General features: G+C 38.4%; 1 long non-coding RNA gene across 1 annotated transcript in view; it reads right to left on the bottom strand.

The window, feature by feature from the left end:
- LOC122640789 overlaps window positions 1-8,606 on the bottom strand; it is a 28,358-nt gene extending 19,752 nt beyond the window's left edge. Inside the window, exons 1-2 of the long non-coding RNA XR_006329751.1 lie at window positions 8,371-8,606; window positions 2,187-2,193 (exon numbers count right to left, since the gene is read on the bottom strand). This is a non-coding gene — a long non-coding RNA (uncharacterized LOC122640789). The remainder of the gene's footprint in view (window positions 1-2,186; window positions 2,194-8,370) is intronic.
- Between the last annotated feature and the right edge of the window lie 15,004 nt (window positions 8,607-23,610).

Below are 23,610 nucleotides of genomic sequence, written 5' to 3'. Positions count from 1 at the left end.
AAAATCAAAACTTGATAAAAGAGCTTGCCATCTTGCAAAAATTTGTTTTGAGGCAATATTTTGGACATCGTTTTTCAAAACTTGTTTTGCAGCACTGCAATCAACTCAAACTAAAAAAATTTTGTTTAACAAATCTCCTTAAAACTTTTGAATATATAAAACTACAGATAGAATTTCTTTTTTGATAGTGCTGTAGTTTTTCTGTGCATTGTTCCATAGTCCAGACGTGTATTGGACTAATTTTTCCTTTCCTTAATCAACTTGGGTCAGAGGCATCCGTTTCAACGATCTTGGGGAATTCTGGATTTGTTAGGGTTAGGCAAGGGATTTCTTTGACTAACCTTTTTATTTCTTGGACGGCTTTTGCTTATGTTTCTCCCCAAGCAGGGGCTTTCTTCTTGAGCCTCTGGTATAGAGGTTAACAGATCTTGCTTATTGAAGGGAGGAAGTCTCTAACATAATTTAGGCTTCCTAAGAATCTTTGTAATTGTTTCTTTTCTAAGATTTGGTCAGGAAACTTTTCTGCGAAGATGATGGTCCTTTCAATGGGGATGATAGTCCCCTGATTGATATAATGTCCTAAAAATCTAATTTTTGTTTGGAATAGATCCATTTTCTTCTTTGAGAGGACAAGTCCATTTGTTTTGACTACTTAGTAGAAACTTATTAGGTGTTTGAAATGTTGATCTACAGATTCTAAGAAAATTAAGACATCGTCAATATAGACTATGGCATAATGGCCATAAGGGTTGAAGATGTCATTCATGATATTTTGAAACTCACTTGGAGCATTTTTCAATCCAAAGGGCATTACATTCCATTCGTAATGTCCAAACGGAGTGGTGAAGGCAGTCTTGTAGCGATCTTCTTCATGGATCTGGACTTGCCAGAATCTGGATTTCATATCGAATTTTGAGAATATTTTAGCTTGATGTATTTTTTGGAGCAGATCTTTTTTGTTTGGAATTGGGTATCTGATCCATTAGAGAACTTCATTTAAGGGTTTGTAATTGATTACTAGTCTGGAATTGGGTATCTGATCCATAAAGTTCTCCAATGGTACTATCCACCCCTTTAAAAGTGCATTTTACCTTTCTTAAATGGGACAAGGCACTACCTAGTGTTATACCGTCGTCTCCCGGACTTACGCTCCTTCGGCCGTTTAGATGGTTCAGTGCTAGGTACTATCAGTCTTACCCCACCCAGAAGGGCAACTTGCAGGTGTAAAGGAAGTCAAGTCACAATATCAGGAACCTATTCTTTCAGGCAATGGCTCTGATACCACTCTGTTTTCTCTGCATGTTCATCACGCTTAGTCACAATATAGTTAAACTACATTCAAGAAGGACTTGTCCCTACCCAATATTTCCAAAGAACTAAACAAAGGCTGACCACAGCTAGTGGAGCCTATCTTGATGTCCAGTACAAATTACCAGAAGTCCATATCTGTAACCAAGGGGTATGTTTTAAACAACCCTTCATTCTCGTCAAAGACTTAGATAGCCAAGTAATTTTAGGACAACCCTTCATAGAATTAATAAAACCCTTCAAAGTAACAAATCTAGGATTGACTACAAAAATAGGAGGACAAAAGATAAGTTTTGAATTCTTAGAACCCTCCGACATAGAACAAATTAAAAATTCAAAAGCTTTAGCAATAACAAAAGATCCTTCTATAAATAGAATCAAATCCAAAGAGAAACACTTAAAGCACCTAAAAAAGGAAATTATGCACAAAAAAACTGTAGAAATCCTACAGAAGAAAGAAACTTAAAACCAAATAAGTCAGTTAAAAACCTAAATTGAAAATAACCTTTGTTCAGAATTTCCTGATGCTTTTTGGCATCGCAAAAGACACATTGTCAAGCTTCCCTATGAAAAGGAATTTTCTGAGAAGAATATTCCGACCAAGGCAAGACCAATCCAAATGAGTCAAGAACTCCAAGAGACCTGTAAAAAGGAAATCCAAGATCTCCTAGATAAAAAACTAATTAGAAAATGCCGATCTCCATGGAGTTGTGCGGCGTTCTATGTAAACAAAAATTCAGAAATAGAAAGAGGGACCCCTCGATTAGTTATCAACTACAAACCCCTTAATGAAGCTCCAATGAATCAGGTATCCTATCCCAAATAAAAAGGACTTGCTCCAAAAGATACATCAAGCAAAGATATTCTCCAAATTTGACATGAAATCTGGATTCTGGCAAGTCCAAATCCATGAAGAAGACCGATACAAGACTGCCTTCACAACCCCATTTGGACATTACGAATGGAACGTAATGCCGTTTGGATTAAAAAATGCCCCGAATGAATTCCAAAACATCATGAATGATAACTTCAACCCCTATGGCCATTACGCCATAGTTTACATTGATGATGTGTTGATTTTCTCAGAATCAATAGATCAGCACTTCAAACACTTGAGAAGTTTCTACCAAGTAGTCAAAACAAATGGACTCGTCCTCTCAAAAAAGAAAATGGATTTATTTGAAACATAAATTAGATTTTTAGGACATTACATCCATAAGGGGACTATCATCCCCATTGAAAGAACAATTGTTTTTGCAGATAAGTTCCTTGACCAAATTTTAGAAAAGAAGCAATTACAAAGGTTCTTAGGAAGTTTAAACTACGTTAGAGACTTCCTTCCCTCTATAAGCAAGATCTGTGAACCCCTTTACCAAAGGCTTAAGAAGAAAGCCCTTGCTTGGGCTGAGCCGCAAACAAAAGCAGTTCAAGAAATCAAAAAATTAGTCAAGGAAATTCCTTGCTTAACCCTAGCAAACCCAGAACTTCCCAAGATCGTTGAAACTGATGCCTCAGACTTAAGCTATGGAGGCATCCTCAAACAAGTAGATCAAGGAAAAGAACAATTAGTCCAATATACCTCTGGACTATGGAACAATGCTCAAAAGAACTATAGCACTATCAAAAAAGAAATTTTATCAGTTGTTTTATGCATTCAAAAGTTTCAAGGGGATTTACTCCATAAAAAGTTTTTGGTTAGAGTAGACTGTAGCGCTGCAAAACAAGTTTTGAAAAATGACGTTCAAAATAATGCATCAAAACAGATTTTTGCAAGATGGCAAGCTCTTTTATCAAGTTTTGATTTTGAAATAGAATATATAAAAGGAGAGCTGAATTCGATCCCTGACTTTCTCACCCGGGAATTCCTACAGGGCCCATAAGTTATAAATTGCATCTACATCATGCCTCCCAAAGAGGACAACCCTCTTTCAAGAATCAAGTCAAAATCTGCCCATGCAAAACCCCCACCAAAACAAATAACAAGTTCCTCCCAAGCTTCTTCACTTGTCCCTTTTTCTCCCATGTTGTTGTAGGGACATCCCAAACAGTGACAAAACCAAGTTCCTCCCAGTCAGTGGCCAATATTCCCACTCGAAGGCCCACTCAAACACCAAAACCTACAAAAAAGAGCCAATACATAAACAAAGGTATCTCCCAAGACCTGCTTATCCTAGAAGACTATTATACCCAAAAATGTACCTCAGCAAACGACATTGCCAAAAGGATCTTCTACCAAGACTGGCAGTATTACTCCCCAAACCATATGAAGTCTTAAGAATTCTACGAGTTTATCCTCGTAGATACTGACTCTATTAGAATCAAACAGAATTTTGAAAAACAAGACAAGACCTTTGTGACCCACTCTTCAGTCACCATCTTCAAGATGATGTGCTAAAGAATGGGGGATGTCTCCCCTTCACCACAAGGACTTCTCTCAAATTTACAACCCCAAGAGTTACAACTATTATGATTACGTGGATGCCTGGCACCACACATTTCTTTGCAAAATTCGAAGGGAAGGCACTCCTGGTTCTTCTGCTTCGACTACAAGTTCAAAAGCAACATCCCAAAATGGTTCTCCAGATGGTGGCACTCCTATGCACCAATAGAAGAAGTACTTCCTGCATCTCTTATGGAAGTATTTGCAAAATTTTGTGAAATCACCCAAAAGGTACCAAGCCAGTTAGACCTGTTCAGGTTTTTCCTACAATGCCATCTGGCATGGATCTGTATTGGGAGTACCAAGTTCAAAATTTTGAGTCTCAAGAAGTTACCCTGCCAGTTCTGGTGGCCAGGATTTTCTATGTCAAATGGTGGGACGGGTAATATCACCCACTCGTATCGTACCACATACAAAATTATCAAGGCTATTACTGGGCTGAAGCACATCCCAAAGGTTACTCAGTCCTAAGGATCCAACGAAGGAATCCGTCTCGGACGGAAACAATTAGAGGCAGAGCTAGCCCAACTCGGCCCAGCCAGTAAGACGAAGATGAAGAAGGAGAGGTTCAGCATGGACTCTCTATCCCACCATCTTCATGAAGGACAGTTCGCCTAAGACCCTAATGATCAAGATGACCTGCTTACCCAGCAAGCAGAGTCAGTCTCTTCAACAAATAGAAACAAAGGAAGGGGTCGGGGCAACATTGCCGCCCAATTGACCCGACGGTCAAACAGGACCCGATAAGGGCCCCATCAAAAAAAAAAAAAAAGACTATTTCAAAACCCGTGGACCTTGGTCATGGATACTAGCCAAAGGTCAATCCGGGCAACCCGAAAGGGAAAAAGATGACTACGCAAGTGTGACGTAAGGATGATTCCTATCACACTATTGCCACAACTCGGCAATTAAAATCATTGAGTTCAAATAGTGCAGACACGATGTGGAAAATAGTCTGTCCCCCAAACATGGAATGCCACGTGTCCCCACTATCCACCAAGCCCACTCCAAGACAAATTAACTTTCGGTTCCTCTGCTCCGTAAGTCAAAAGATTCCATCTATTTTCGGTGGGTAGGTTCCACTTGCCACCAAAGTCCAAAAGCAGCCGACAAGTCCAGCCGACAGGCCCTTGTGCCCTCGAAGATTCCCTTCGGATAAGGTTGAAGACAAAGCATCAAGCCCTCTTTAAGAGGAGCACTTCGTCTCAGCTCGAAGAAGGAGGAAGTTTTCGAAGAAGAGAGGCAACGCCTGCGACTCATCATCAAGCTTCAACAAAATCAAAAAGAACTAAGTAGTTCTTCAGCAAATTTTAATTTTATTTAAGTCAAAGTCCTGTAATCAAAGATCTGCAACTAAGATCTTCAAAGTTCGTCAAGTCAAGTTTGTAACTGAAGATCTGCAACTAAGATCTTCATCAAGTCCTGTATCAAGTCCAAAGCCTTTATCTCAGGCTTTCAAGATTGTTCATCAACGTACCTGCAAGTTACCTATTCCTGTCACCTTACTTGTACCCAAGTTCAGTCACCTTCAAGCTTACCTCTGTAATCAAGATCTCTCCATAAATATAAAATCAAGTTTTATTTTCTATCATCTTCTTTACTTGGCCGGCTCAGCCGCCTTCAAAGCACAGCAGAAGACTGCCTGCAAAAGGGCAGATCAATAAGGGTTACCCCCTTTGAGTGCAGCGACCGGTCCATTATTGGATCGCAGCACCTGCTAAAGCACACACACAAAAGTTTATTTTCTTTTTTCCGCTCTGTTTTCTCTGCATGTTCATCACGCTTAGTCACAATATAGTTAGATCCTTCATTTCTATTGGTATATATATATATACCAGTAGGTTTTCCACGATGCAAAATAAAATCATGCAGTAATGAAAAATAAATACAAGTGAAAGCTTAAAAAGTGCCTTGTGTGCGGAGCAGGTACTCAAGATCCAGGTATGGATCCGTCGGTATACTCAAAGGGGGTAACCCTTATCGATCTGCCAATTTGCAGGTAGTCTTCTGCTGTGCAAAAGTAGGCGGCTAAGCCGGCCAAATATGAATTTGAAAGTAAAGCTTGAAAGAAATAAAACTTTAAATTATATATTACTTGGAGAACCTGAATTGCAATCTTGATACAGGACTTTGAAGTAAGCTTGAAGGTACTTGGTAACTTACAGGTTCTTTGAAGGAGACTTGAAAGCCTGAGATAAAGGCTTGGGACTTGGAGTTACAACTTGGACGAATACTTGAAAGATCACTTGAAGAACACTTGATATATTACACTTTGAACTTGAAGAAATAAAATTAAAATGTTTTAAAGGGATCTACTTAGAGCCTTTTCTGCAAGAGAACTTGAAGAGTTGGGTCGCAGAGGTGCTGCGTACTTCTGTTTTTTCTCTTCCAAAATTCTCTTCCTTCTGTTTTGAGAAGATGAGGGAGATTATAGAAGTTGGGAAGTTTTTTATGCTTTACTTTTCCACCGAAAGTAACCTTATCTTGAAGGAATCTTTGGCAAAGCGGAGTAAGCAAGTGGGCGTGGGCCCAGACTGTTGAAATTTGAGGCAGACTTTTGACTTTGGAGGCAATGGCGCCGAAAGTAACTTTGGAGGGTAGTGCTATAGTAAAATTGACTTTTTACTATTCACTACCTTGTCGGTGGATCTTGGATCATCGGAAAGAAACTTCAAAAACCGCACCGAGGCATTCCACGTGTAAAAACACTGTTTTCCGTGTCATTTGTATTGGGTGGGCCGTGGTGGCTTGACTATCTAGGACCAGAGATAGTAGGCCGGACACGTCTTTGGATACGACCACGTGTCAGCTCTTGTGCCATTCTTTTGGTGTCGTCATGGGCGACGATTCTCCAACATCGGGGTTTGGAGACGAACCCGCGGACTTATGACCCAGTTTTCTGGATGTCTGGCCCATAGAGCGCCAGGTGCATCTTGCTGATGACGAGCAGAACTGTTGGCAGATGAAATCCAGCCCATCATCAGGTTCTTGTGCAAACTGGCCTTCATGGATATTAGGGTCTATGGACCCAACACTGGAGTTAGTGCCTTCTTCTTCTTCAGTATCAAGAGCCGCAAGCTGGGCCTCGATTTCTGCTTGTTTGGCCTTTAATTTAAGGCGTCGACTAATGCTGGGCTTGTCCGATTTTTCTGAAAGGGCTACTTGAGGGGTAACTTTTGTGATTGCTTGGATGAGGGCCTCAGGGGTGCACCTGCTAAGGTCACATTTATCCCACCATTTGACCCTAAAATTTCTTATGAGAACAGGGATGGAGCAGTCCGGGGCTTTTAGTCCGTTCGATTGCATACTCCCAATACATAATCCAAGCCAAGCGGCAATGGATAAAGAATCTCATAAGATCAGGTTGTTCAAGGATCTGTTCAGTATGCTGGTAAAAAATGTTGAAGGCATACACGGGATCTGGTAGGATATCTTGGATTGGCCCATAAGCGGTCCACCATCGGGGGAACCAATGGGAGATTTAGCTTGAGAACTTGTAGTCAAAGCAGAAAATCCATGAATGTTGGTTTTTACTATTTTGATAAAGGAAAGCATGGTGCCATGCATCCATATAATCAAAATAGTGGTACTCTTGTGGTTGATAGACTTGGGAAAACCTTTTAGGAGTGAGGGGATGTGTACCCCAATCTTTTGAGCTGATTATTTGGAAGATGGTTACTGAAGTATGGGTAACAAGGTTTGGCTCATTCTTGTCAAAATTCTGCTTGAGACGGATAGAATCTGTATCAATAAGAATGAATTCATAAAACTCTTGGGTTTTTGAACTATCGGGGGAATAAAAATTCCAATCCTTGTAGAAGACCCTTTGAGCAATTTCTACTGGAGTTTTGCAACCTTTGGTGAACTGGTCATTTAGGGCAAAAAGGTATTGGTAAGCTTGTTTAAGAACATATTGACTCTTGGGAAAGTTCTGGGAAGGAACTGGTTTGGAAACTGTTGTGGAAGAACTGGGTTTGGTAAGTAATTGGGAAGACCTTGTATTTGGAACCATTTGGGTAGACATGGCTAGCCACAACTTGGCTGAAAGGAACACTTGCAACTATTGTTTTGGAAGGAGAAGTTTTGACTAATTGGTTTGAAGGAACAGACTTGGCATAAGAACCTTTTGATTTAATACTGGTTTTTTGTTTGGGAGGCTCCTTGGGAGCCATGATTACAGATATAGTTTTGGGACCCTGCAAGAATTCACGGGTCAGGAAATCAGGAATTGAATTCACTTCTCCTTTAATATAAGTTATGTCAAAATCAAAACTTGACAAAAGGGCTTGCCATCTTGCAAAAATTTGTTTTGATGCAATGTTTTGAACATCATTTTTTAAAACTTGTTTTGCAGCACTGCCATCGACTCTAACTAAAAAATTTTTGTTTAATAAATCACTTTGAAATTTTTTAATACAAAGAACTACTGATAAAATTTCTTTTTTTATGGTACTATAGTTTTGTTGAGCAGGGTTCCAAATTCCTGAAGTGAGCTGGACTAAAAGCTCTTTGTCATTTTGGACTTGTTTAAGAATGCCTCCGTAACCCAATTCTGAGGCATCAGTTTCCACAATTTTAAAGAGTGTTGGATCTACAACATTTAGGCATGGGATTTCTTTGACAAGCTTATTTCTTATTAATTTTGATTTATTTGGATTTCTAATTCTAAGTATTTTTTTTCACTGAATCTGACGCGCCATAGCAATTGCACCTATTAAAGCAACTAAAAGAATTATAGAAATGAGTTCAAATGGAAGAAAAAAATTTGTTGATAAATGAATCCCAATTTGTTGACCATTACTTATCAAGTCCTGTTCTATAATCTGGTTTGATCTTGTAGTCCAAATAACCCCGTACCATAATTAGTGAAACAAAAATACTTGTACAAACCAGTGAAGTGACACCATCTCCAACAGTCCAAAGATGGAAATCGTTGTAATATTCTAAACCATTCATGAACATCACAGTAAATATGATTAAGACATTTACGGCTCCCACATAAATAAGGAGCTGCAAGCAGCCTACAAAATGGGAGTTCGATGGAATATAGAATAAGGATATACAAACAAGAACCAATCCCAATGAAAAGGCAGAAAAAATGGGATTGGTAAGTAATACTACTCCCAGACCCCCTAGTATAAGGCCTGATCCCAGAAATACTAAAAGAAAATCATGTATTTGCCCAGGTAAATCCATTATATATTATTTATATGTAAAATAAGAAATAAATAAGTCAAAATCTTTCATAACCTTATTGACCTGACCGAACCGGGAAAAAATAAATTACCCTATTTATATTTTATATAATTTATATAATACGTTTACGCTCCTAATTGAATTAAATTCTAATGGGTGTGAATTGATGTAGATACTCTTAGATGTATATACTGTTATTGGACAAATTCCATTCTATATCCGAATCTGAAAGACAAGACGAAATTTGATGTTTCGAACTCATCACGGTATATGAAAATTTTCAATTCAAATTAAGACATGATTCTCACCAATCAATAGCTAGGATTTTTAGTTATTGACCAAGGAAAATGAAAGAAGCCTCCCTTTAGTAATTGACAAGCTTCTTGATGTCATGGACTGCTGTGGTATGATTAGAAGTCCAGGGACTGGGTTTTTTCTTGAGCCTAGAGTAAAGATCTTTACACAACTGGCTGATTTGAGGAATGAAATCTCTAACATAATTAAGGCTTCCTAAAAACCTTTGTAGTTGTTTTTTGTCTAGAATTTGATCAGGGAATTTGTCAGCAAATGCTATAGATCTCTCTCTATAGGAATAATTTGGTTTTGGTAGATATAGTGACCTAAGAATCTAACCTTTGTTTGGAACAATTCCATTTTCTTCTGGGAGAGGACTAGTCCACTAGTTTTCATGGTGTAGAAGAAACTCCTTAGGTGCTTGAAATGTTGCTCAATGGTTTTGGAGAAAATTAGGACATCATCAATGAATTGACTGAAAGGATTGAGGATGTCATTCATGATATTTTGAAATTCGCTGAAGGCATTTTTTAGTCCAAAAGGCATTACATTCCATTCGTAATGACCAAATGGTGTGGTGAAAGTAGTTTTGTAGCGATCTTCTTTGTGAACTTGGATTTGCCAGTATCCAGATTTGAGATCGAATTTTGAAAAGATGGTAGCTTGATAAAGTCTCTGGAGTAAATCTTTTTTATTGGGGATGGTACCTAATCCATTGTAAGGCTTCATTCAGGGGCTTGTAGTTGATGACTAGCCTGGGTGGGGGCTCTTTCTATTTCAGCATTCTTGTTAACATAGAATGCAGCACAACTCCAAGGAGACTTGCTTTTACTCATTAAATTTTTGTTAAGAAGGTCTTGGATTTCTTTTTTGCATCTCTTGTAATTCTTGGGTCATTTGAATAGGTCTAGCTTTGGTAGGAATATCCTTGTCTGAGAAACTTGGTTCATATGGAAGACGAACAATATGCCTATGTCTATGCCAGAAAGCATCAGGAAACTCTGAACAGAGTTCTTTTTTAATTTGGGTTTTGATGTTAGAAATTTGTTTCTGAATGGTTCTATCTTGGAGTCTCTGTTCAATAGCTCTGTGAGTGACTTCTTGTTTCAAATATTGGAGGTGCATTTGTTTATTATAGATTAGGCTTATAGTTGATTGTTTTGATAGAGCAACTATTTTGAGCAAATCTATTTCTTTTGTCTTAGCTGGTTCAAAGAATTCAAAATGAACTTGTTTGCCTAGGATAGTGGTTGTGATTCCTTGGTTTGACACAGTGAAAGGCTTTATAAGTTCTAAGAAAGGTTGTCCTAGAATGATTTCAGTATTTAAGTCTTTTACTAATATGAACATTTGTTTGAGGCATATTCCTTGGTTGCAGATGTGAACATCTGAAAGTTTGTAGTTGACATTTAACCTTAACCCATTTGCTCCTGTTAACTTTTGGGTTATTTTTTCAAAATATCGGGTTGGGACTAATCCTTCTTGTATACAGTTTATCTGTGCTCCTGAGTCAACTAGGGCTATAGTACTGATCTTATGGGAGGAAGTTATGACAATAGTTATATTGACATACCATTGTTGGCATGTGACTTGTTAATGAGATCAATAAAATCCTCATTATTATTTGGTAAAGGTTGTGTATTGTTATCTTCTTCTTTTTCTTCTATCTCGACTACCTGTTGGAACTTTTTTAGGTTTGTTATGTCTGCTTTTATGTTTTTTATTTCAATTTTTAAGTCGTTGGTAGTAGCTTCTAGGCTGGCGATCCTTACTTGGTCTGGATTTTGTGAAGGAGCAGAAGTTTTATCAAACTTTTTATAAATGTTTTTTATGTTATAAGGGGTTGCCTTAGTTTGGGATTTTGCGTAGGAAACTTGTTGTAAGAGTTCTTGGGCATGTTGGAGGTATAGAGTCTTGATATGCTTATCCTTGATTTGATCAACAAAGTTGAGGAATTCTTCTGGTTTGTTAAAATTTTTTATTCCTGGATTTACTTGTATCATATTGATAGACTTTGATGATCCGGAATCATCACAATTTTTACAAAATACCCCTTGACTACAATTATAAGGAGAAGCTTGTTCATCACTATCTTGTTCATCACTATCTGACCTAATTTTGTTTATTTCATCTTCTTGGGATTCTATTTCACTCTCGGAACTATCCTTCTCCAAGTCAGCTAGGAGTTGGATTTTTGTATCATCAGGCATTATGAGTGAATTGATCTTTTTTGCTAATCTGCAGTATTTGGCTATGTGGCCTGGTTTACCACAATTATAGCATCCAGTTTTGCGTTGGTTTTGATTTTGGAAAGGGCTTCTTGTAAGGCCTATATTTTTTAGGGTTGGATTTATTATCTAATCTGTGGTCTGGGTCCTTTTGGGTTCTGTATTTATTTGAATATCTATTCTTGGATTTCCTATTATGCCTATGGCTCTTATGTCTTTTTTGGGAAATGGTTTTAGGATCAAATCCAAACTGTTCGCAGAATCCTCCTAACTCTTTTTTGTAGGATTTTGACTCTTTTCTAATTTGTTTTCTGAGTTTGATGTCTGTGCACAAAGCTAATCCTTCTTTGTGTACAAGACTTATAAGGTCACCATAGGTGAGAGTTTGGTAAGGAATTTCTCCATTGTTTTCTTCCCTTAATTTCTGTTTTAATTTTTCAGAGAATAAACTGGGTAACCCAGTGAGGAACTTTTCTTTCCAGCATGGAAGATTTGCATCTTCCCTATTAGAACTTTGGTCATGAAGGTGTCTTTATACCATTTAAAGTCGTGTAATTTCTTACACTTAAGGTTTGATAGTTGTTCAGAAGATCTATCCTTAAGTCTTGTAGGATCTCCTAGGAAGTACTTGGTTATGCTGAAAATTAAGGTATTCATAGCATCTTCAACTGGTTGGTTGTCAACTATGATTGGTAGTAATCCTTGTTCATTTATTTGAATTGCATTTAAAATTGATTCTTTCTCAGTTGGACTGAGGACATTATCCCACCATCCTTTGAGTTGCCCTGTAAACCCAGAAATAATCATTTCTGCGATGGCTTGATCGGGTATGTTTTTGATACGGTGGGCATTACTTACCATGGTTATCTCTTTAAGTTTATTAACCAAATTATAGTCAGACATACCATCTATGTTCCATTCATAGATAGTGCCACTTTGGTAGTTTGCTTGGGAAAAGTCCTTCCTTTGTTTAATCTGGAGATCTGGGTAAGTTGGTCTAGAGTAATAGTTATTGTTCATATATGAACTAGTAATTGCATTTACATGATCTTGATCTTTATCTTCACTGGACGATTCAGAGAGAGCTAGTTGTTGTATGTTTGCCACATTTAAAGCAGAGCTTCCTTGTGTCTCCTTTTGAGGTGTGTCAGGGACTACTATGTTTTGTAATCTTGTAGAAATTTGGCTTCTTAGATCTTTACTTTCCTGGGTATTCAGATTTTTTTAGACTTTTGTTAGATATTGTGAATGGTTTGAAAAGAGTTGTTGTTGAGGAAGTACTAGCTTGATTTCTAGGAGGTTCAGTTAGGGTGTCTTTTTGAACTAAGTTCTCTATTTGGATTAGTTGGCTTCCTAGGGTTTGTAAATATTGGTTTGTATAATTGGCTTGTTCTATAACCTTTTTGGACCCATCCGTGACACCTTCAGTAGATCTAAAAGGGGTTGCTGAGATTTCTGTGTTGTTAATCTTAAACTTGATATTAGAAGCAGGAGGGTGTATGGTTTCAATGACCTTGTCATTAGCTAATTTCCAGTTGTGGTAGACCTTTTTATTAGCATTGATGTTTGAGAAATGATAGGGAATGTTTTTATTGCTTGTATAAATATCTAAGTATGTAAAGAACATTATGTTTGTCTTGATGGCCCTCATTTTATCATACCAAAGGTTCTTGATTTCCTGTTGTTGTTCTTTTGAGAAGTAGCTAAAAAACCATTCTCTTTTTTCATCATTTTTGGGTAGCATAAAATCTATCCTAAGTTTGGGTTTGTCTATTTCATAGTCTTCTATTGTGATGACATCAACTTTTGCTTCGTGTTGCATGTCAGTTTGGTTTGGTGAAGTTGGGTTATTCATTGGAGAAGACTGGTTAGACTGTTCTTCATAAATTCCTTGGGTAACATTACTATTATTTCGAGTATGTAAACCTAGGATTTGGAAGGTTCTTAGTTGTTCATGTAACCTTTGGTTTTCTAAATGTAGACTTGTTAAAGTACTAGATGTAGAGGCACTACTTGGGACTTGGTTGAGCCTTTCAAATTCCTCAGTATTTGGAACGTTATAGTGACCATTCCATCGTGATCTTGGCTTATGGACTCTACATCACTATTTGGTTCAATAAGTGGCTCTGGGCAAGGAGACTGGAGACACCATTTTGATGGAAATTTAATGTCTTTCCAGTTGACAGTTTTTGGATGAACAGTTCTTGAATGGACAAAGTCTGTTTCTATGAACGTAGTTTATCCTTTGATAGTCCTCCTTAGAGCTTTAGGTTTTAAAGTTTTCATGGCCTTGTACTGGATCCTATGAATTATTGCAATGGGTATTAGATTCTTGTTTCATTTTGAAACCACTGGTAAGCACGTTTACCTTAAGGGTGTCTAAAAGATTTGCATCATTCAAGGAGAGATTTATATCAGGGTAACAATTGAAGTAGACTGGGACTTTGCAAAGACTGGCTTCTATCATCCCTAAAAGGGAATCATCAAATTGTAAGAATCTTTGGTCCCTGAGTGCAAGCAGGAGTTTTATGGCACCTTGAATGAGTCCTATATGGAGGTAATTGAAATCTTTTTTGAGTTTGTTAAGATTTGAGGGATCTAGGAGTTGGATCTCTTCCATATCTGGAGAGTAATTTATGGTTTGTTCAACTGTTTTAATAGTTTCAGTGAAACTATACCATTCTTGTTTATAGACTTCTTTGGTTGGAAGAGATCCAACTCCTAGATCCCTCACTTGTGAAAACTTCCTTACTAATAACTTGATTTGGCGAACTGAAGTCGCCAACTAGTCTCGAAGACATGGATCTACTTAGCCTACTCATGGTTATCGGATCCTATCCCCCCAAACAAAAATATACTTCCATCCACCAAAGGGTGAAGGAGATTTTAGTTGCTAACAACCAATACGGGACTTACCACTGCCCTACACGGCTCCAGAAAGCCACTAATTCTCACAACGCAACTCCCAAAGGACTGCCGGAAAGTAAATTTGAAAAAGGAGAGAAGATCAAGAACAAGGGGTCGGCTAAATAGATACTTGGCTCTGATACCAGTAGGTTTTCCAGGATACTAAATAAAATCATGCAGTAATGAAAAATAAATACAAGTGAAAGCTTAAAAAGTGCCTTGTGTGCGGAGCAGGTACTCAAGATCCAGGTATGGATCCGTCGGTATACTCAAAGGGGGTAACCCTTATCGATCTGCCAATTTGCAGGCAGTCTTCTGCTGTGCAAAAGTGGGCGGCTGAGCCGGCCAAATATGAATTTGAAAGTAAAGCTTGAAAGAAATAAAACTTTAAATTATATATTACTTGGAGAACTTGAATTACAATCTTGATACAGGACTTTGAAGTAAGCTTGAAGGTACTTGGTAACTTACAGGTTCTTTGAAGGAGACTTAAAAGCCTGAGATAAAGAATTGGGACTTAGAGTTACAACTTAGACGAATACTTGAAAGATCACTTGAAGAAATAAAATTAAAATATTTTAAAGGGAGATACTTAGAGCCTTTTGTGCAAGAGAACTTGAAGAGCTGGGTCGTAGAGGTGCTGCGTACTTCTGTTTTTTCTCTCCAAAATTCTCCTCCTTCTGTTTTGAGAAGACGAGGGATCTTATAGAATTTGGGAAGCTTTTGATGCTTTACTTTTCCACCGAAAGTAACCTTATCTTGAAGGAATCTTTGGCAAAGCGGAGTAAGCAAGTGGGCGTGGGCCCAGACTGTTGAAATTTGAGGCAGACTTTTGACTTTGGAGGCAATGGCGCCGAAAGTAACTTTGGAGGCGTGGGCCAAGATTCACTACCTTGTCGGTGGATCTTGGATCATCGGAAAGAAACTTCAAAAACCGCACCGACGCATTCCACGTGTAAAAACACTGTTTTCCTGGTCAATGTATTGGACTGGGCCCAGTGGTGGCTTGACTATCTAGGACCAGAGATAGTAGCTGGGACACGTCTTTGGATACAGCCACGTGTCAACTGCTGTGCCATTCTTTTGGTGTCGTCATGGCTGACGATTCTCCAACATCAGGGTTTGGAGACTAACCCGCGGGCTTATGACCCAGTTTTCTGGATGTCTGGCCCATAGAGCGCCTGGTGGATCTTGCTGATGACGAGGAGAACTGTTGGCAGATGAAATCCAGCCCATCATCAGGTTCTTGTGCAAACTGGCCTTCATGGATATGAGGGTCTATGGACCCAACACTGGAGTTAGTGCCTTCTTCTTCTTCAGTATCAAGAGCCGCAAGCTGGGCCTCGATTTCTGCTTGTTTGGCCTTTAATTTAAGGCGTCGACTATTGCTGGACTTGTCCGATTTTTCTAAAAGGGCTACTTGAGGGGTAACTTTTGTGATAGCTTGGATGAGGGCCTCAGGGGTGCACCTGCTAAGGTCACACTTGTCCCACCATTTTACCTTAAAATTTCTTATGAGAACAAGGATGGAGCAGTCGGGGCTTTCAATCCGTTCGATTGCATACTCCCAATACATAATCCAAGCCAAGCGGCAATGGATGAAGAATCTCATAAGATCAGGTTGTTCAGGGATCTGTTCAGTATGCTGGCAAAAAATGTTGAAGGCATCAAACACGGGATCTGGTAGAATATCTTGGATTGGCCCATAAGCGGTCCACCATCGGGGGAACCAATGGGGGATTTGGCTTGAGAACTTGTAGTCAAAGTAGAAAAACCATGAATGTTGGTTTTTACTATTTTGATCAAATAAAGCATGGTGCCATGCATCCATATAATCAAAATAGTGGTGTGGTTGATAGACTTGGGAGAACCTTTTAGGAGTGAGGGGATGTGTACCCCAATCTTTTAAGCTGATTATTTGGAGGATGGTTACTGAAGTATGGGTAACAAGGTTTGGCTCATTCTTGTCAAAATTCTGCTTGAGACGGATAGAATCTGTATCAATAAGAATGAATTCATAAAACTCTTGGGTTTTTGAACTATTGGGGGAATAAAAATTCCAATCCTTGTAGAAGACCCTTTGAGCAATTTCTACTGGAGTTTTGCAACCTTTGGTGAACTGGTCATCTAGGGCAAAAAGGTCTTGGTAAGCTTGTTTAAGAACATATTGACTCTTGAGAAAGTTCTGGGAAGGAACTGGTTTGGAAACTGTTTTGGAAGAACATGTATTTGGAACCATTTGGGTAGACTTGACAAAAGGGCTCCTTGGGAGCCACAACTTGGCTGAAAGGAACACTTGCAACTATTGTTTTGGAAGGAGAAGTTTTGACTAATTGGTTTGAAGGAGCAGACTTGGCATAAGAACCTTTTGATTTAATGCTGGTTTTTGGTTTGGGAGGCTCCTTGGGAGCCATGATTACAGATATGGTTTTGGGACCCTGCAAGAATTCACGGGTCAGGAAATCAGGAATTGAATTCACTTCTCCTTTAATATAAGTTATGTCAAAATCAAAACTTGACAAAAGGGCTTGCCATCTTGCAAAAAAATGTTTTGATGCAATGTTTTGAAGATCATTCTCTGTAACAAGAAACGACTTCTCTCTCTCTCTCTCTAGAGAGAGATTCAAAATGGAATTAGCAGTCGAGCATGGTGTGGAAATAGGGTTGAAGAATGGTATTTGCAGAAGAGGCGTCGAGATAAAATAGTGTCATGGCATGGTGAGAGAGTTCAAATGGAATTAGCAATCAGCATGGTGTGGAAATAGGGTTGAAGAATGGTATTTGCGAAGAGGCGTCGAGATAAAATAGTGTCATGGCATGGTCCGAGAACTTCAAGCGAAAAAAAGAGACTGAAGGGAGTTGCAAATCCACGGGATGAGGGAACAAGAGAGGGAATGATATGAGGAACGAAAGTTTTGAGATTAAAAAAAAAACACGACTTGAAACAAGTAGGTACTTTTACCGTTTTAGCCTCAAAATACAGCCGCTGGAGCTCACGTGGTAAACACCAGCGAAAAAATTACCAAAATTTGACACTGCTATTAAATTGAGCAGTAATAGTAAGATTGACAATGTAGTCCTAATCCTCACACAGTGAATTAAAAGCAAAGTTTCAAAAAACAAACTGGCATTGGACCATTCACGGGTCCAGTTTCAGTTTTTCCACTTCAACCACTGGTAATCTCCATTTAATAACCAAGAACTGCTTTGGCACCCAGTTTGACTGGCTGGCTCACTCTGGGTTATAGAGTAATGATTAAAAGAACTCGAGAGGATCATTGCAGATATAACATGGGAAACTGCCACGGCCCCCAGATCTTAATCACTTGATAAAACTTCTTTTTATGGTCATGGAGCAGAAGGTTGAAAGTATTCAACAGGTATTGCTGAAGCCCGTACAAAAAGATAAGGACCCCTACATCCGATAAATCAATGTTCCCAAACCAAGCTCATCCTCAAGAGACCAAGGTTCGTTACTAGGTCAAGATGGGTTTGGGTTTACTGCTTTAAATCATTAATTAAATATATGAATATAAGTGAAATGTATTAGATATAAACAATTACTAACAGAATTTGAAGTAGCACCCACTGGCAAAGCTTTGGGCAAGTTGACAAGATGTGATGTGTTTGAAGTAGTATTAAAAATTAGTAGCATACTGAAGTATTTTCTTTAAAATTCATAGTCCCAGGAAGTTGACAGTCTAAACATCCAGGTCAATGGTCATTATGTGGTCAATGGTTCAGAAAGAAAGAACAATCTTAAGGTAAAACAACCAGTTTCTGGACATGGGGGCAGACAATAAGCTTGACTGGAAAACTGAACGTCTCTTCAAACAACGGATAGCATTTCATAGCTCAACAAGCTTCTATGAGAAAAATCACTCATCAACTCAAAGGTTTTTTCACAGGTAACTGAATGTGTGGAAAAGTCTATGTATTTGACTTGCCCATATCATATGCACACAACACACGAAAAGAATCAACAGCCACCCTACAGTTTCTGGCATTGAACTAAAGAAATCTCCCAACCTACAAAATAGAATGATCGATGATCCTTAGAGAATCAGATCTAGTTGCATTCTTTTGCACAGCCAAAAGGTTTGACTTTTTCATATAAAAATCTAGAGGATGGTGGAACATTAATAGGTTGAGATTTAGTCCCAAGTGCAAGACAACTAATGGTGTTGAGATGGAATTTCACAAAAATGACCTGAACCCAATTTCTATCATCATTTCCTATACCACCTACCTATATAAACCTGTTAAGCATGTAATGATTGTAATCCATTATAAGAAAAGGAGAAAATTTTCATTTCTTATATCAAAGGTACAGGTTAGGCTTTTCGAAATGGTAGTCCACAACAGTATTTAATGATAAACATCCATATAATAATCCTCAAAGAATCATGCAGCCATGACTGCCATATGGCCACTCAAGCAAGAGTAACAAAGATAGCTTGAGAAAACAGAAAAGAGTAACCTGGACCAGGTTACCACGTGGTCCAATGAAGTAATTCAGTACACCACCAGCTAGGACCAACACAATAGCACTTACCATTTTATCTTTTCAAATGCCAATAGTAGTTTACGACCATCTAGATCCAAAATGAAAAAATACAGGTCAGGAGTAACATATGCAGATAGACCATCTTGTGGCATTTTTAATAACATCGAGCAGCTTGGTTGCAGACACATTCAATTATCATCGAACAAATACCTGAAAAAGTTCTAACATTCTTTTTGTTTCCTTAATAGATTCCACTACTATGTTCTGTACAACTGCTCCAAGAGAACTACAAAGAAGACTAGGAACCAAAGAGCAACACCTATTCCAGATGGGATATTCAGCCAAACAAACATGTTCTTTACTTCTGCCAGCATAACACCCCTAAAAAAGGCCAAAGAAATGATACCAAATGTCTTGAGCTACTCTACAACATACATTTGAGCTATATGTTTTTCCTCAAACTAGAAGAGGAAAATTTATCAGCCAAATTAAACCCACCGTACCAAACCAAGGCAGTCCTAGAAGCACTACTATTCAATAAATGAGGCAGCCTCTCATTTGAGCTGCCACAAAGCTTGGGAAGGAATCTGACGGAAAGAAGAATAGGTAAAAGGGCAGCAGTTTCTCTAAACAAGCAAAGGAGGCAACATCACCATCTATTCATGTGGCAAAATTCAGCCCAAACGCAACATTTTACATGACACACTCCACAAATCAATTTCAGTCAACATAGTCCTCTAGCTATCCAACAAGTGAATGGCCTGATGAGCCTCCCATATTAAGCAACTAAAATACAAGAGGAAAGCTCAATACCGCTAGTAGTAGAAGGAAGCAGAGATTCAGGCAGTTAGGTCAGTTCTTCTTAGTTGGGTTGGGCGGGTTCGACAAAAAATGCTATGCTTACGCACAAGACTACCCTTATTCCCAAAATCTTAGCCACATGGTTGAGAAAGGAAGGGACTAGACAAGGAATCTTAAATGTGGCAAAGTGTAACACAAAAAGTCTCCATATGATCACCAAATCACCATGTCATGAAAATTTTCAGCAGATGTCCCTCCCACTACAGAGTTAAAAGAAAGTCATCCTCTCTCCGAACTTTATGAATTAAACTTTCAAAACTTCAACTGTTGGTGTTAAAATGAGAAAATATCAAGAACAGGATACACAGAGCTGAGCTGATGTGTACTGGGTACTGACAAGTGGCCAATCCTGAGGGTTTTCTATCTGCAGGGCAGCTTGGATTACCCACTTTCTTTCTCTCGATGACTGAAAAGGGTTTCCTATGGTAAGAGAATCTGGATAACCCTTTGGATCCTCCCTTACAATATAGGGGGTGAAAATTCAAAGATGAAACCTTCAGAATTCTACTTTTCTATCCTAATAATTAGAAGTTTATCACGGGAAAAAATAATTAAAAGTAGAAACCAATTGCTATAGGATTTCAGACTAGGTTCACAAATTAATAAAGAACACAAAAGGTTTTCAAAAATTTAAACAAACAAAGAACACAAATTTCTTTATTGCAGCACAGAGAACCTCCCCACAACTATCTCCTCGTAATTTAACATATATGTGCCATCAAAATGCTAGTTATAACATTTAAAATCATCTACGGAAGTATATCCAGACAAATTAAGAAGCGTTAAAATCCCAACCTAGTTCTTCCATTCAACAAAACAAAGATACCCACCAATCAAACTTCATCCAAACTAAAGCCTAGAAAATGAATTTGCTAAACACCCAATACCTTGAAAGGAAGAAACAAAATCCCAATTGACGTATCTCTATTAAAAATCGGAACAGACCGCATGAAATGGAGAAAGCATAGAGAAAGCAATCATCCAATCAGTGACAGAAAAGATTCAGAGCCAAGTTATTTTTTAACCTCATGAATTGCATGATGGGATGTACAAGAAGAAGAGCTTACGTTTTCCTTTGGACGATTGCTTGGGATGCTTGCACTGAAGATCATTCTCTGTAACAAGAAACGACTTCTCTCCGTCTCTCTCTGGAGAGATTCAAAATGAAATTAGCAGTCGAGCATGGTTTGGAAGTAGGGTTGAAGAATGGTATTTACAGAAGAGGCATCGAGGTAAAATAGTGTCATGGCATGGTCCGAGAGCTTCAAGCGAAAAAAAGAGACTGAAGGGAGTTGCAGATCCACGGGATGAGGGAACAAGAGAGGGAATGATATGAGGAACGACACTTCGAGATAAAAAAAAAACACATAAAAGTCGTGGGATGAGAGGACTTGAAACAAGTACATACTTTTACCGTTTTAGCCTCAAAGTACAGCCGTTGAAGCGCACTTTTACCGTTTTAGCTTCAAAATACAGCCGTTGGAGCGCACTTGTACCATTTTAGCCTCAAAATACAGCCGTTGGAGCTCACGTGGTAAACGGATCATTATCACCTCCAATTCTGGAGATAAAAATTCTGTGGTAAACACCAGCAAAAAAATTATCAAAATTTGTTTTTACCATAATCCATGCGTGATATAAATGAATTTTTTTCTCCAATTCTGACACCCTCCAATTCCCTCCAATCCCTCACATAGTAGCTGAAATGACCACCCTACCCCACCTTGGGCAGTGTTTTCAGGCAGTGGGGTAGGGTGGTCATTTCAGCTCCCATGTGAGGGATTGGAAGGAATTGGAAGGTGTCAGAATTGGAGGTGATAATGATCCCTATAATTTTCCCATCAGGATCTACCCCCAACCGTCAGTAGCTAGATGGAGAAGTCAAATCAATCCTTGTTTATAAAACATATATAGGCTTCTCTGGTACACGAAATGAGTCACAACAAATAGGTTTATTGCTCCGGCATGGGCTACGTGAGCCCCGGAGTAGTTTATCAGACAAATTGAGTTGTTGGGCATTCCTAACCCACCAAGCGAAACCGGTGGTTTCTTGGTCACGACCAACTAAAGACTGAGTCTATTATCATTTTGGGGGGTGTTCTCATTTACTTTGAGTTAAAACAAGTTTGAAAAATGATACCAAACACACAAAAATAAAAAATGGTCAAAAAATGAAAATAAAAAATGATACCAAAAAAGACCCTTAGTGTGTTTTTTTTCCCTACTTTTTAAGGAAATTAAAACTAAGCATTCCCTTACAAGCGGGAAAATATATGTCGGTCATGATAATCGAACTCACGTCTTCATTAAATGGTCAAATTTTTTCATGCTGCAGCTAAATTTATATTATATAAATATTAAATATCTTGTCATTTAATGTAGAGAGTTCATTCCATATATTTTCAAGGAAATTAACTGTGATTGACTCTTTGGTTTGGAAGGCCCTGACTTGTGCATGTGAGATCATGGTTTGAACCTTCGAGGAATCAGAATCGATTATTGACCCCGGTACGAATTGATCAAAAAGTAAAAAGAAAAATCAAGTTTTTTTTTAAGAAAACATGACTGATACAGCCGATTCAAATCAATATCGATATCGCAATCCTTGTGCGAGATAATTTCACTCATTGGTTGTCTGGTTTATGTAATTTAGAAACCTTAAAATGGACATGTTTAATAAATAATCTTATTTCCTACAAAAAAAATATATCCTTCGGCATTGTCTCCCTAGCTTGGGCGGTCCATTCTTGTGTGTAACAATGTGGCTGACTCCTTGACTCGAAGGGTCTCATTTGTACAAGTGAGATAAGTTAAGTTGGCCACTTTCTACTCATTGGATGTCTGTACTGTGTTGGACAGACTTTAATAAGTAATCTTAGGGAAAAAGTTCTCTGTCCGGGAGTGTGGCCTACGCCAGCATTCCCATGAGTCTATCTCTTTCCTCCCCATGTGAAAAGACACCTCTGTCCCCTTGTTTTAAAGAGGAGAGAGATAGAAACATGGGAGTGCTGGCATAGGCCATACTCCCATACAGAAAACTGCTTCCCATAATCTTATTAACTACTCCAAAATAAACAAAAAATTAAAAAAAAATCTTTGTGCACGCATAGTGGGAAGAAAATGGAATCTGGATTTATTTTTTTTCAAGATGCATTTTATACTCGAATTTATTATGAGAATGCTTATCAAGCAGTGTAATAATTTGAATTTAACAACGAGCAAAGTGAAATATGCCTCTATTATCTATTTGATTTGGATTTTGGAACAAAAATAAAATTAATAACAAGGACGCAAACCAGTCTAGAGCAATCTCGCTTTGGGAAACAACAGACGCCATTGCACATTTTGCACCCAACACCCAAATCCGGTTGGACGATTTTGTTGCCTATCAGAAATCCTGGGCATCCCCTTAAATACACTGATTGCATGTTTTTGTGAATGGCATCAAGGGATGTCAAATGCCAAAATGTGGTGATTGAAGCACTAAGATCGACGAGATCATGAGATATATCTCAAGAGCTGCAGGTAATTCCATACCAAATATACATTAACACAATTTTCCAGCTATTTGAACCGACCAGTAATTTTCAATTTGAGTAATCTCGTCAGCTATGCTTTAGCTTCATATTAGGAGAATCCACAAATCACAGAGAGCACAACGACGTCCTACTTAATTCAAATAAAGTCACTTACCAAGTGAATAAGGCCCCCCATGCATATTTTGCAGCATTAAGACAACAGAGATCCTGAACCTCATGTATCAGAAATTCACAAAAGCTCGCTGAACAAGCCATTTCTCATCAGAAAACATACAGATCAGAAGAAAGAAGATTGCAGCCTGGATGATCCTACCATTTTTAGCTTGTTGA

The sequence above is a fragment of the Telopea speciosissima genome, chromosome 9 (assembly GCF_018873765.1).
Source record: "Telopea speciosissima isolate NSW1024214 ecotype Mountain lineage chromosome 9, Tspe_v1, whole genome shotgun sequence".
NCBI lineage: Eukaryota > Viridiplantae > Streptophyta > Magnoliopsida > Proteales > Proteaceae > Telopea > Telopea speciosissima.
Note: the sequence above shows the minus strand (reverse complement) of the source record. Positions and strands in the feature narration are given on the sequence as shown.